The sequence below is a fragment of the Cyprinus carpio genome, chromosome A6, assembly GCF_018340385.1.
Source record: "Cyprinus carpio isolate SPL01 chromosome A6, ASM1834038v1, whole genome shotgun sequence".
NCBI lineage: Eukaryota > Metazoa > Chordata > Actinopteri > Cypriniformes > Cyprinidae > Cyprinus > Cyprinus carpio.
The window spans coordinates 20,691,025-20,707,374 of record NC_056577.1 but is presented as its reverse complement, the minus strand read 5'-3'; the positions used below and the strand labels follow the sequence as shown (position 1 = coordinate 20,707,374).

At 38.0% G+C, this 16,350-nt stretch overlaps 1 long non-coding RNA gene across 1 annotated transcript in view; it reads right to left on the bottom strand.

The window, feature by feature from the left end:
- Window positions 1-2,825: 2,825 nt before the first annotated feature.
- LOC122145324 overlaps window positions 2,826-16,350 on the bottom strand; it is a 35,527-nt gene continuing 22,002 nt past the window's right edge. Inside the window, exons 2-3 of the long non-coding RNA XR_006160270.1 lie at window positions 10,553-10,675; window positions 2,826-2,853 (exon numbers count right to left, since the gene is read on the bottom strand). This is a non-coding gene — a long non-coding RNA (uncharacterized LOC122145324). The remainder of the gene's footprint in view (window positions 2,854-10,552; window positions 10,676-16,350) is intronic.

Genomic DNA, 16,350 nt, shown 5'->3' with positions numbered 1-16,350 from the left:
GCACAGAGACACATATGATGTTGCTTCTCTAATTTTACATGCAAGTGTAGAGCCGAAATCACAGCACAGTTGTATGTTTTTATCTTACTGTATGTGTATTTGATTTCATCAGACGACGGCTCGATTATCAGGATTTTTGTGCAGATTAATGTTTTTGGAAAAGGGAGAGCTGGTCACTATTTCATATTCATTGTCTGACAACAGAAACAGTAAAATATATAAATGAAAACAGTTTTTTTTTAGAATTTAGCTGCATCCAAATACAGTTGTGGGCAGAGAGAGGCAAAAAAAAATTAATAATAAATAATAAATGTGCATTTTCAGAAGAAGTGAGCTGAAAGTGAGTCTCCGGCTGCGGAAAGTGAGTCGTTCGCTGCGTGAGGTGAGTGTGTATATTGTTGCACCCGCCGGCCTATCAGTGGTAAACTCAGTGGCTACTGGCAGTTGTATAGTGAATTCCCGCGACAAGTCGGTAGCCTTATTTTTGGACCGGACCGGACCGTACGCTATCCAGCCATGGACGCGGTTCTTCTTGCAGCTCTAGACGGGACCGCCTTGTGGCCAGAGATCCGTGCATTCCTCTGTTTGCGTATCCTGTGCGCTTTCGTCATTGGCGGAGCAGTCGGTCAATCCCATCTTCCAGTAAATACGACTTGTGATTGGACTGTACGTCAGCAGACAACAAAGCATTGGCCAATAGCAAAAGGCCCTCCCTCCAGGCTTTTTTTTAAGTTGCGAGTTTGCGAAGCTTCATTTTCGCTCAGTCTGAGTTTCAGAGTTTCAGAGCGGAGCTGCGTGACAACGCTGCCACAAATCAGGTGAGTCGCAAACTCGCAACTGTGTGGGCGTATCTCCGCAAAGTCGGTGTTGTAAACTCGGCTCTGAAAAAATAGTCTGCAATAGGAGTGCAAATGTAATGTAATGTAATAAGTTTCGGCCCTTCGAACCTCAGTTTTCAGAGTTTCAAAACTTTTTTTTCACCTGTTCGCACACCAGTTTTCAGATCACTATTTACAAGGTTTTAAAACATGGAAAACAAACTAATACAGTGGGAGAACACTGACAAATTTGAAAATCTGAAAAATTCTTTGCCGCAACATCGTAAAAAAAAAATGTTGCAGTCCTGAAGAAGGAAATCTTTCAAAAACAACATAATGTTTGCAGAGATATTTGTATTTTTTTTACATTTTGCAAGCTTGCAAATCTTATTTTTCGATCTTGCAAAACTTTTTTTTGTAAGATTTTGAGCTTTCGAACACTTAGTGTTTCAACCTTTCAGAACTTTATTTTCAGTTTTGAATCATGGCAGGATAATAATCCCATACTTTTGAACCAGAAACAGCGGGGCAGAAGCACCTGACCTGGGCTACAGAGAGAAGCAGCACTGGACTGTTGCTCAGTGGTCCAAAGTACTTTTTTTCGGATGAAAGCAAATTTTGCATGTCATTCGGAAATCAAGGTGCCAGAGTCTGGAGGAAGACTGGGGAGAAGGAAATGCCAAAATGCCCTGAAGTCCAGTGTCAAGTACCCACAGTCAGTGATGGTCTGGGGGGTGCCATGTCAGCTGCTGGTGTTTGGTCCACTGTGTGTTTTATCAAGGGGCAGGGTCAATGCAGCTAGCTATCAGGAGATTTTGGAGCACTTCATGCTTCCATCTGCTGAAAAGCTTTATGGAGATGAAGATTTCATTTTTTCAGCACGACCTGGCACCTGCTCACAGTGCCAAAACCACTGGTAAATGGTTTACTGACCATGGTATTACTGTGCCTCAATTGGCCTGCCAACTCTCCTGACCTGAACCCCATAGGGAATCTGTGGGATATTGTGAAGAGAAAGTTGAGAGACGCAAGACCCAACACTCTGGATGAGCTTTAAGGCCGCTATCGAAGCATCCTGGGCCTCCATAACACCTCGGCAGTGCCACAGGCTGATTGCCTCCATGCCACGCCGCATTGAAGCAGTCATTTCTGCAAAAGGATTCCACGACCAAGTATTGAGTGGCATAACTGAACATCATTATTTGAAGGTTACCTTTTTTTGAATTAAAAACACTTTTCTTTTATTGGTCGGATGAAATATCCTAATTTTTTGAGATAGGAATTTTGGGTTTTCATGAGCTGTATGCCAAAATCATCCGTATTAAAACATTAAAAGACCTGAAATATTTCAGTTGGTGTGCAATGAATCTAAAATTATATGAAAGTTTAATTTTTATCATTACATTATGGAAAATAATGAACTTTTATCACAATATGCTAATGATTTTTTGAGAAGGACCTGTACACACACACACACACACACACACATATATATATATATATATATATATATAAGCAGTCATATGAGCAGTTAATCAGATTGCTTGACTATTTTCATAAACAGCCCAAACAAGCATAACAGATGTATGGTGCATGTGACACTGTAAGGTTCTTTCCTCTCGAATGTAATTATTTAAAATGTGACCACAACCTTCGGCTCTGTGAAGACGGCACACATAAGAGTACATGTGTGATTGGCAGACATAGTTTTTGTGATAACATTTTTTTCACATCTTGATGCAGAGTGATTGAGGTTTTATACTTTTGTGTGCAAGTATTTGTTTAATTGAATCAGGGGGTTGTTGCTCATTCTCTCTCTTTCTCTCTCTCTCTCATTACACTGTATTTCTACTAATATAACTGTTTAAGTGCATCACAAATAAATATAGATTTGTGTGTCTGGGGAGGGGTCTTGTGTGTCCTCTAATACTCAGCTAAACATTCAAAATTAGTTTTGCATGCTTTCTCACCCTCAGGCCATCCAAGATGTCGACATGACATGTGAATTCTTCCTCCAGTGAAAACGTTGTCTTGTCTAAATCAGGAAAGGTATAAAGCACATGTTAAGCACTGTTTACAATCAAAAAACAGTTCAAAACAGTTAAATAAAAAAAAAAAAAAAAAAACATGTTGGTGGATTCTGATGTGAGAGGACAACAGGGGATGGACTGGACTGGAGGCAGTGAAAGAAATTACAAACATGCAGCTTTTCACTTCACAAGACTATGGCTAATTGATGGACTGGAGTCATGTCAATTACTTGTGGATTGTTGCTTTTATCAGCTATTTGATCTCTTAGCCTGACAGCACCCATTCACTGGAGGATCCATTGTTGAGCAAGTGGGCAATCTGGTGAGCAAATTTCTCCAAATCTGTTCCAATAAAGGAACAATCTCATCTATATTTCTGAGGGCCTGAGGGTGAGTAAATTTTAAAGGAAATTAAAATTTTTGGGTGAACCATTTCTTTAAACCAACAGTCACTGTGCTCACACTTTTAATTGGAGAAAAAAAAAAAAAAGTTTCAATAAAACAGATCAAAGGTAATTTCCCATTGTACACTAGATGCATTCAATAAACTGTTTTCATTACTGTTAATAATGTAAAGAAATGTTTGTTAAGCACCAAATCAGCATGTCAGGTTGATTTCTGAAGGACTGTGACACTGAAGACTGGAGTAACGGCTGGTGAAATGTCAGCTTTGCAATCACAGGAACATATTAAATTCTAAAATATAAAAAAACAAAAAAAAATTGTTATTTTAATTTGTAATACTATTGGACAATATTACTGTTTTACTGTATGTTTGATGAAATAAATGAAGCATTGGTGAGCATAAGAAGTCTTACTATCCCCAAACTTTTGATAGTGTATTACATTTAATCAAAACTTTCACCTAAATGTAAAGAAAAAGGAGGAAAAGGAAGGATCAATATAATATGACTTGTAAACAAACATATTTGTAAACAATGCATTGGCTCCAAATGTAGTAGTCATTAAAAACCATGTTAACCAAATAAAATAGTCTCTGCTTAAGATGCACACAAACAAATGCATCTAAACTAACATTAAATGTGCGACTGCATTAGTGTCCTTACAAAAAATACGGCTTCCACAAAATAAAATCAAGAAGAAGTGTGCATCAATTATCACTGCAGAAGTTAAGACTGTGCACACAGAGCTTCTCATTAAACCAGCATTCACCTTTCTGGCCTGTCAGAACAAAGTGTCTATTTGTAGCCCACTGATTAAACCATTAGTGGGCTGCAGATTTGCAATAACTCTGCTAATCTATTCAAACTTTCTTTAGCCTGTTGCAACTCCTATGTCTGACAGCCCGTGCAAAGGCGTATGGTAAAACATACTTCATGAAACTCCACAAAGAATAAATTCTCCTCCGTAGCCTACAAAGCATTCCAAGTTTTTCTGTTGAAGCCCAGCTGCTGAGAATAGAAAACACTGGATCTTTTGTGAGGTGACTCAAAGTGCGTGGGTACAAATATATCAGTCCTCAACGACAGAATTATCCCACTTTTCCCTCCTTTTTAAGGTACAATCTTGCCATCTTATTTGTTAGAACATCCTTTCTCGAGTTGCCATAACAAGAGCATAATGGGTATCATTGTCACATGAATTATGCTTGGACCTGTGAGTGGGTGGGTTGAACTCATAGAGGACAACACCATCATGGTGTTTTTCTGTCCATGACAAAGAGCTTCTTAATTGTGACCGAGTACGTTTTAGAACTGAGTCATGCCATTTTGTCTTCACTGTGCACCGCAGACCTTTGGCCATTGTGTTTGTCCATTTTAATCAAATTCTAGACGCGCTTATGGTTAGAGCCAATGTGAATGATAAAAGAATCCAGGCTTGAGATGTGGATGTGTCATGAAGTCATGTTTTCCAGCACATAGAAGGCTGCTGTTTGCTGTTTAGGCCATCCTTTTGTCCCCCAATATTCAAATGGGGTTTAGTTTTAAAACGCGAGCCCGTTCTGCATAAAAGGCCGATAGAAATCTAAAAGGACAGAATATGTGACCAAAAAGGCTGGTCAATAAATGTCTTGTCCTAACACCCGGGCAAGAATGTGGGAAATGGCCCAAGAGGCAAAAGTCTGCCAGACATATAGATACAGTTCAAATGTCTGAGGAAATGGAGATTATATTACATTCAACACATTTTTCTAAAGGCAAAACTGCCTGCAATGAATGTCTTTATGTATTACCCTCTCTGTTCTTTATACTTGCTGATCTTTTTAGACACTGGAGTCGAAATTAAGCATTTTCACAGCTTTACCTTGCAGAACACAACCCAGCACACGTGCGGTCGCATCGTCACACACACACACACACACACAGCACCACTACCTTATTAACACTGACATCTGATGCCACGACTGGGCAAACGAAGCTCAGCAATTGATGTCAGAGCCTTACAAATTAAATAAATGGGGAAACGCTATGGTGTATTACACCCACTAAGTCTCCTTAATGAACAGTCACACGTTGGTGCACAAAGTGTCCTGTGCCAGACAAATCAAACATGTGCTGGCTAGAAAACAGCCATGGAGCTGCACTGCGTGGTGAGAGATCAATGAATAGATTACCTTTTATAGATTAAACACAAAGTGAAAAAAGTGACAATTAAATAAACGGCAAATCTTAAGAACAAGCTAGATAAAAATTAAACTAACACTTTTTTAATCAATATTTTAACATTACCATTATTTTAAGAAAATATTTTAATTTAATAAAAAAATTACATATAAAAATGCATGACAATTTTTACTTCACAATAAGGTCCAATTGATTAACATTGCCATTAACATCACATTAGAAATTATTTTACATCTATTTTTAATAATATAGTTGTATTTATTATTATTATTATTATTATTATTATTATTATATAAATCCATATTCATTCGTAATGCATTAACATTAATAAAATGTATTAGTATATGTAGAACCTAGAGTAATAAAAAGTATTGCTAATTGTTAGTTCATGATACCTATTGCATTAAATAATGTTAACAACTTGAACTGTTACTGTAAAATGCTACAGATGCATAGACAGAGATGAATGTCATTTCCTGTTTAAGGTACTTGTACATGGACAGCTTCCTTCTTTAGAGTGCTTAAATTTATTCATTCAATCGTCTGCCATTTTTGTTTTCACGGCTTGCAGCCCTTTGGTCTGCCGCCCAACACCTTATAGGTGTTCAGCGTGCGGGGACATTATTTTCAGATCACTTTACAATCACTTATTTTGCTGTCGGAAAATGTAGAATAATACGTGTGGATACTACAGGTTGGTTGAATGCATAACTGCAGCCAGACATCTCTTGTTCTCCAAGGTGGGCTGAGCTCGGTTTTGAAAGACAGGAGAGGAGAGAGATGAAATATCTAAAAGGGGTTAAGTGCCGAGGTTACCCATCCACGGAGCATAAAATGAAGGCTCTCACTTTGATGGACACCAGAACCCAGATCCCTGATGTCCCAAAATATTAGGTTTCTCTTCTAATAAGGTTGGAAATATTGCCTACTGTCATGATTAATCTGGCCGGGTGCTGGCACTGATTGCAGGTGACGCGGTCACAGCGCAGTGCCCATGTTAGTTTCCACACACCGTCAGCTTCACTCCAAGTTCTGGGCGAGCCAGCCTGTGCAGTGATAGCAGCTCTCGGTTGCCTCTAATAGATTGTGACAGCCAAGAAGGAAACCTTTATTTTAATTCAAACAACAAAAGCCAAATAGCAAAACTTATGTACGTGCCTAACTTTTTCTTCCGCACCTTTTCTTATCTTCCCCCATTTCCATTTCTCAAATTCTTTTTTTCTCTTCAGGAGAGATGCAAGCGCCCTACAGGGTGAGAAAATCTCCAAGCCACATTATTCTCAGCCTTAGCAGATACAAAATGCGGAGGTATTTGCAGATGTGGAGGACGGCGCAAAAACATTTGTCGAATCAAAGGCTTGAATTATTGCACAAAGTTCAGCAAGTTTCACATGGCACTTAGAAACGCCATTGTCCCAGCCTGGAACAAGGAAGCCCATTCTTCAGAGGGGGTGAAAGATAACCTTGGACATTCTCATAATCAAATCTGTAAGTCCCAGTGGACCATCGGGACAAGGCCTTGAGAATTCTTTGCATTGGCCATGTTCAGAATGCACTGTTTGGCCTAACAATGGCAACATTGATTTTAATGCTCAGAGAATTTTGGTTGAGCTGAGCAAAATGATGGGGATGAGGGGGGTGTGCGGCTCCTTGTCATTCCCATGAGGGGCGAAGAGGGTCATATCTGTCTCCACCACGTCCACCCACCCCTTCTCCATCCATCCGGCTATGATCTCATGCTGAAAGCTTTTCTCTCAAACAAACATATGCAGATGCCCAGAAAATAGCGCCACTTCCTCCTTTTGCCCGTTGCCCTCTTGCTATACTGCTATCAGGCCTGATATTATTTGCACAATCACTCATTGTTGACAGTGTATCGAGACTGAAACAGGAGTGTTTTGAGAACTGATGTTACATTGATGTCCGGTTGCCATGGGGCCACAGTTGCGGCATGAAGTCATGACCTTCCTGTTTGGCCACATAGTAACTTATTGAGTCGATACAAATTACCCTGATTCTTTATCTACCAATTTAGCTGCTGGTAGTGGGCAGGGGTCACATAGCCCCATTCATGGGATGCCTTTTGAAGTTACTGCTACCACTGTGAGACTTTAACGCTTACCCCCATGCGGTGGGATGGGAGGTGGGAGGTGGGGGGGATGTTTCCAGACAATGAACACTATTGCTTCCCGCCTTCAAAACACTTACTTCAAAAGGATCTCCCTCTGCCAGTTTTGAGTTTGCTCTGGTTGCCGGCATTGAACATGCTTTTCCCCGTGGATATAAATGTTTTATTAGAGGTGACACCTCGGGCTGCTCTTTCCGTGCTTTGGTGCAAACCCTTAGACAGAGACACAACAGGACCGAAGGGAAAGCACTCATGCAAAAAATATCAATTAGAAAACACCAAACCGTTCACTGACACACTATGAATTTGTCACTCTTTGAATGAACAGCAAATATGTGAGGCAAGAGCATCTGGGCATCTTATTAAATCAGAACTCACAACAACATGACTCCACAGCAATGACAAAAATTTTATCGGAATATCTGCTCCACATGTCATCCCAGGCTTTGGGATTTCATCTTTTACCGAATTATAACTTGATTTCATGTGGTATGTAATATTCAAGCACCCCATCAACAGAGAAAAATATAATGATTTACAATAGATATACATAATTGATTGCCAATCAGTCTCTGATCAACCTTTAATGAGACTATTGTGTTTCCCAAAGAAGATGGATGTTAAAAGAAGCCTTTGAAAAACAGATGGTGGATCCCTAACAATAAGGTTTTTGCTTCTTTTTGAAAATGATCAACTTCCTGTGCAACCCTGACAGAATATTATCAAACCCTGATGAAATAATGCTCTTCATTAAAATAACTATGGACATAGTAATATATAAAAGTATAACAAGACATTTCCTTCCTTTTCAGTAGTCATATATTCAACATTTAAAAAAAAAGAAATATAAACACATATACTTCATTTTTTCATATTCAGTAATAGTGGCATTGTTTTTTGTTTGTTTGTTTGTTTGTTTGTTTTTTCTATTTCATTACTACTATTAACTTATTTTCTGTCCAGCAAAACTAAATTTAAAACTACAGTGTCAATACTATAATGAAAAGCATATTAAATTACTCAATTCAACGATTGTTGTTGGTGTGGAAAACCAGCACTGAAGCACTAATGAAATTTATATTGCATAGTAGCAGATAAAAAAAGATTTGTCCTAATGACTCATGAGCCTTTCCTCAAAAGATGAATGTGTTTCCTTACATTTGCACACCTTAACTGCATGGATTTAATTTGTTGACAATTGATACTGATCACCTTCAAATGGCTTTTAATTGATATTGGTGTGGAAGCAGTGAACTTTAAATAGACATTTCTAATTATTGGATTTAAAAAGTGGGGGCTTTTCGGGAAATGTTATGGCATTTGGAAAAGGATTCATGAGGCAATAAGGAGATGGCCACCCTGCAGCTAAATGACATTAAAGCCTGTTACTGCTTATACCTGAAGGGAGCAATGCTACCCAGTCTAGGGAGGCGAGAGTGGGGTCCCACCTCGGGGCTGGTACTTATCTGGAGAATACATTACTTTATCCTGATGGCCAGATATTTCTGTGTCACTCATCTTGCAATTGAAATGTGGCTCATGTCTTTGCAGGAGTCAAAAGGAGGTTGAGCTGTTGCAGAAGACAAATGGTATCTGAATAAAAAGATTTACAGGTAGGCATGCATGCCAATATTTGGCGTTTGCTCTTGTGCACTGAGAAATGCCATTAAAAGAGATAAAACAAATAAGCAACATTACACGGGCAAGAGTGGTGTTATTACATTTAGCACACAGCTTTTACAAAAAAGCTTTTTACAAAAAAAAAGTTTAATACTTGAGATTTGAGATTTGATTAATTCCAATTTCAACACCATACAGCCCATTATAGACAAGCTATTTTATTTATAGAAGGCCGCAGGGATGACATATTTCTGTAGCCCGAAATATGGAAACAAGTTAGCATTTTAGCACTTCCAATTTCATCGTCCTGAAGTCAATAGATTTTTTAAAATGGGTTTTTGGTTTAATGCCTGAAATAACGTCTGTGGTTAACATGCTCACATTATTTTTTAAGTTTTTCTCTACAACATAAAATACATCAGTAATACCCATTGTGAAGCTTTCACTTACTTTTATATCTTGAAAAAGGAATATGCTAATAAGTGGCTAAATGAGGCTACAGAGGTTGAAAGACATTAAATGTCATCACGCCAAACAGGAAAACCAATCTACTCGCTAGTCCACTTTTATGTTTATAATTATGCTCTTGCAACATATTCTAAACCAAACTGTCAGGGGAAAGGTTTTTTTTTTTGTTTTTGTTTTGTTTTAAATAAAGACTGAAAGAGTTAAAGCTCAATGGTGGTGGTGTTAAAGCCATGTGACCGTGGTATAATTTGTTAATAGACTACGTTAAAGTTTTTACTTCTGGCAATTATATTTAGGCTTTGAAATTCATAAAAGTTGTGTTCATTTGTGACTTTTATGTTCAAAAATAAATAAATAAATCATGAAGAACAAACATTTGACGATCATAAATGTTTGTTGGTCACATAGCTTATTGACTGCAATAATCCAGAAGTCAATAGAAAAATTCTATTTAGTTGTTTTTGTGGTAGTTAATGTGGTGGTGGTTTCTTGATTGTTGTACTAAAAATATGTGTTATTTTTTGAGCACTATTGTTGTTCAGTCAGTGAAAATGATCCCAAACGAAGACAGAGCAGGGTCCACTATTGCATGTTGCCAAGCACTGCACAGACTAACGAACTGTGAATAAAAGGAAAGACACAAACCGTAATATATTCCTGTTGTGTTATAAGAAATATCAACCATCAAACCATATAGTTTTATAATGGACAATTTTGACTAAAGGACTTTAGTCCATACAAGTAGCTATTTATGCATGTCCAAAAACAATGATTGAATGAGATTGATGACTAAATTACAATTGGTTACTGTCATCATTAACTTCTGCTTAGTGTAAACCAGACATTGCTCTCCAAGCCCTCCCACGCCAATGATATCCCATTAGAGAGCTTAAATCTCATTACCTAGCACCAAGCATCAACATGCCTGCAGGGAGCTAGCAAACAGCCGTGACAGTGCTCAGACAGGTCCAGACGGTGTCCCACAAGGCTCTATCCTTGGTCCTGTGGCATTTTCAGCATGGAGCCCTGTAGAAGGAGAGCCAGATTGAATGGAAGAGAGAGGGGTAGTTAAGTATGGTTAAAAGGTTTAGAAGAAGTTATGGGCACTCCTGGGGTCAGGCAGACATGGTGTGAGAAGGGTCAGAGTAGGTGATAATCTCAGAGGTCCCAGCACTGAGACTACTGTGTCTTTGGTCTTGTTCCCTCAGGTGAGGTTAGGGGCTCTATATTTTGCTGGAGCAGCACAGGACTAAGGCTCCATGGAGAATGACTGGAGGAATGAACCTGGAGAGTTCAGAAGAGTGATAGGCACCCATAGGGATCTAATCTTGTCAAATCTGATGAGACTTAAATTATCACCCACAGTTAGCAAGAAAGAGGTTTGAGCTGATTTGTTCACTACTATTATTTTTACAGTTCGAACTTAATGTTTTCAATTACATTGAAATAAGGATAATAATTAAATTATCTCGTCATTCCTTTTTCTTTCACTTGTAAAACATCATGCAGTATGGCCTTCAGTTTTACATCAGACACTAGTGAGAACAATCCCTAATGTAATGTCTGTCCAGCATGCTTCATTGGCCATAATGGAGGATCAGTGTCAAAGCAGCCAACAAGATGATTACATCCCACCAAAGCACAGCCATTCTTTAGTATTGATCCACTTCAGCTGGGAAGACAGAGGACGTAAATATTGAGCCAGGTGCAAGCTAGAGCCAGTGAGAAAAAGATCCCATATATGTTAATATCTACATAAACACTAAGCTGCAATACATATCGGGTATGAAACTTAACTCTGGCCTCAATGTTATAACAAAAACCGGCATTTCAGGTAACTCAAAGTTTTCTTTTTGTATTGAAGAGGATATATAAAAATATGGTAAAATACTGGACAAATTACAACACAATTTACACTTGGTCTTTTCATCAGATCAGATATACAATCAGTAAAAATGCATGAAGAGACCAATTTAAACACCACCATAGTGATCAGGATCAAACAGGCAAGGGAAATAATAATTGAACATCATCAATTCAATGAAGGATGGCATATTAAACAGATTTGGACGTCTGTTAATTATTTATTTAGCAGCGAGATCCCATTCACCAGTATTAGTCAAGAGCAACTGTATGACATCAAGTCAATACGGGAAATGATCTGATTGATTCACACTGTCTGAGTACCAGCAATTTTTAAAGTTCTTCCAAATTTTAACTAAGCAAAAATTGGAGCACTGATAGCATTTTAACCAGAACCAGCATTTATGAAGAGCGAATGCAAGTGTACTGCATGTTTCCTATGTTAATTGCAATCCCACCAGCATAAACATTATTATACACTGTTGAAATGTACAATGTCGCATAACAAAAAGCTGAGTGTCCATGTGAACCATCTGAATAGCTTTGTTGTTTACCATAAATAAATTATTTATACCTATAGAGCTTCAAAATGTTTATCTTTGTGCAGTATAAAGCTAGTGGAAAATAAATTATGTTTTTATCAAAGGCAACAAATGTTTAAACTGAGGTTTTGAAAGATGGGCTGCACTTTCCTGGGAGGTGTTGGTTGGCCTGTCAGTGATTACTGCATGAAACATCAAACACAGACACTCACACACTAATGTCTTACAGATACAGCTGAAACGAAAACAGACAAAGTTTGCACAAACCACCTTTGAGGAAGATCAACTAAAGGAAAATTTCTTTATCATACTGGAAGAAATGCCATAAATGCTAGTTTGAAATGTTCTGCTAACCTTGTGGCAACAAAAAAAAATGTTCTGGAACAACAAACCTTGCTTGTGAAAAAAATATAAAAATTGAAAAATGGCTAATGGGTTGATTGAGTTACAGTTAAACAATAGAAACAAACGGGATGTCCTCAAGCTTTTCAAGGATGTGTCAATATGGACCAATCTTGAAATAAAGCACATAAGCACAACTAATCATAATCGTTATCCTCTGAGCCTTGAGCATTAAGTCTTCAAGGGGTGTTGTGTTGTGTTGTGTTATCCTCATCTGTTCAAGAGTGCAAGTTGGGCAAAATAAATTGGACTTGGAAGGCCTCTCAAAAGTAGTTGTCATGATAATGAAGTGCTTGAGATGTTGCCATCAATCGAAATCCAGCACCAGGGATCACACACAGCATATCAACAAAGAAAAAAAATGTGTGCATGCACACAGAAAATAAATTACAACCTAAGAATAGAAATGGCAAAAATGTCAACTGGGGGAAAAAAAAATGTTCTGAGTTATCAAAAAAAAAAGTGTAAAAACATATACACATATAGATAAAAAGCAAATAAATAACTAATATTCTATACACACACACATAATATTATATTAATTATATAAATATAATTGCACTATTGATACCTATTTTTTAATTAAATAAAAAATAATAAAACAAACAAACAAATAAATAAATAATACACTATAGACATAGATATAAATTATAATTATAATATGCACCAAATAATGACAGACTAAATAAGTTATATATATGTGTGTGTGTGTGTGTGTGTGTGTGTGTGTGTGTGTGTGTGTGTGTGTGTGTGTGTGTGTGTGTGTGTGTGTGTGTGTGTGTGTGTGTGTGTGTGTGTACACATTTTATATATATGTTTTTTGTTTTGTTTTTTCAGATAAAAATCTCAAAGGGAAAAAGTTAAAAATACAAAACTTAAAAATACTGAAAAATACAAATAGAATGGTTTGGACCTATATATATATATAGTATTGAGATACAATACAGATTACAACAAAACATATTTAAGCTTAAGACTACAAAAGCAATCAAAAATTTATCTAAGCAATCTAAATTTTGATTGTGGGAGGACGGTTATCCTAATACATTTTGTGTAAGTCAGTGTAAGTGTGTGCACACCCCATGGCTCTGTTGTCCCAATACTTAAACCCCTCTTTTTCCCGAGCATTTAAAATTGTCCTTCCCCGACACAGCGTGACTGTTGCTCTACATGACATATGTCCTTATGCTGGTTCACATGTCGACCATTAATAAACAAATGAGGGCTCACCCAGGAGGTCGAGAAGCTCAGCTGGCCCATTTGTGACAGGACCAGAGGACAAGAGGACGAATCTGGGGAGGGGAGATGGGGGACGACAGCATGTCTGTCATCCTCTCCTAACCTTGTCTTTGTCAGAAGCGGGAGAGTCAGAACACGTGTGCACACACTCTCATCCCTCACTCCAAACCTTCAGTGGCTGATTAGTGTGAGTGACAAAGTGGAGCAGCAAGTCCACTCAGCTCTTCATAATAAATCTATCAGCAGGGTAATAGAATTCCATCAATCCCCCCTTCCACTCCTCCGCCCCGTGGGGTCAGTCCCTCGAGCACCGCCGAGGCCTCTCCCTTGGGACTGTACAACTGTTATTATTCAATTACACTCTTTTCTTCCCAGTTAAAAGACCATGATATCATTATCACTTAATGAATATATATAATTGGATCTAGGGACGCTTGCCTTTCCAACTGATGAATAATGGTCACAATTCATTTTGGCCTGCTATGAGCCTTTTTTGAGCATCTATTATTCGACTTCTCGCTAAAAATGATGATGACAAAGGGAGTTTGGAATTAGCTTCAGTGTTCATTCAATGCTTAGTTAAACAGAAAGGATAATAAAATGGAATCTGAGGGTTAAAGCTCAGGGCTCACTGCCATCTCACAAATTCACTGAAATGGTACTTTAGTGTGACAGTGATGTCATTAGAAATTGAAAAATCGAAAATGGAAAAATAGCCTACCTATTTGTGTTTATGTTTTTTTTTTTTTCATGTATTTTTTTATTTCTCATTCCACGCTCGGTGCTCCTTACAGTAGCGTATATATATATATATATATATATATATATATATATATATATATATATATATATATATATATATATATATATATATATATATATATATATATATACATATATATATATATATATATATATACACATACATCTCTGAAAAGATATGAGAAGCACAATTGTGAAGAATAGATGTTTTCAGAAATTTCAGAAGTTCTACTTATTCAGTATTTTTTTTTTCATGTTTTAAACAGAAACCGTTGTCTGATTAAAACAAACAAAAAAAGTAAGTAAATAATAAAGAAGCAGATACAACTAAGATCATTTCTATTTTTAGGTTAAATTTTTATAATAATGACTCTCTGATAGATAGGTAACTCAGTATTTGTGAAATTGAAACAAGTTGAGCAGATTGCATTCAGTCAGTGCTGCTACAAAACAGAATAAGGATCTTAGAATCTTATCTGAATAAATAAATACAAATGATCCAGACAATCAGAGTCCAATGGATATAACAAAAGCCTGTAAAAGGAATAATAATGATGGTAATAAGCAGAACAGAAACATTGACTTCAGTTCATTTGTAAAGAAAAGGAGGAGGAAAAGTGACAGAGGAGAGCAAGGGACCTGGGAACAGAATAAAAGGGTGTGATTTGCCTCATAGCAGTAAACCCTTGCTCTCCCATTGGTAACCAAATGCAACAGTCCCTCCCCTCCACATTGTGTGGGGTAAACGTTGCGTAGAGAGGGTTTGTGCGGATTAGCAAGCTGACCAACGTTATCAATCCTGGTTAAGGAGGTTCTGTTGACAGGGCAGGGAAACAAGGATCCAGCTGCTCCCAAGTCCATTGGGCCTCACTGAACCTTTTCTTCACACATACACACGCACGCCCATCCATACTGCTGCGACAAGGCCATCTCATACCCCCCTCCCCCCATACATCACTCCAAATTAAATTTACATCAGGCCCTCCTCAATCAGGGACCCGGCGGGAAAACCTGACATCGTTAGACAGAGCGTGTGGCCGCCATCCATTACACCCCTATTATACACATGTCTTTGGGTTTTAGCAAAGTTCATGCATACCTAAGTGCAAGTTTGTGTTAAAAATTAAAGACTCTTTTAGGAGGACAAAGGAGTTTCTGAACTGTTGACTTTGAGAGAGTCTTCATTACCCCACAGCTGACGGGTCAGCACAGAAGACCCGGTCTCACTCCTTTTTTCCCCTTTCATCCTTCCTTATTTTCCCCCAATCACTGCAATCCGAGGAGTCTGTCTATCTCTTTTTCTCTCCTAAATGCAGTGTGGAGTTCGAAGGTGAAAAATGGCTTGCTAATAGACAGACGCAAACACATTTGTTTCCCCTAATTTCTCCATTAAACCATATCTGTGAAGCAGGATCTGATATCAGGTGGTGAGAAGATAGTGGGACCTGGCACCCGAGTGAAGCGCTTTACTCTTTAATTGCTTCATTAGCATCAACACTAATCCCCCTCTAATTTCCACTCTCATTTCTCACACTCATTTATTCCAGCTCCCTCTTCAGCGCTGTACTCCCCCCCAACCCCCCCACCACACCGAATCCCACCTCCCCTAATCGCACACCACCTATTTGCTTTCCAAGGTAATGATAACAATTCACCACACAGTAATGTTCATTTCATAACCTCTATTCCCCAGATAAACAAGATGATGTCGAAAAACAGTCAAGCATACTGAGCCCCATTGCATCAGACTCTAATTTTTCTCCCTAATTATGGTTTAATTACAGTTGTGTATGCTAATACACTAAACATTTGTACAAAACATGCCCAGCTTCCACCTTTTCTTTTCAAGGTGCTGTGTGCAATTAAATTTCGCAGGATTTTTTAGAGGTAAAA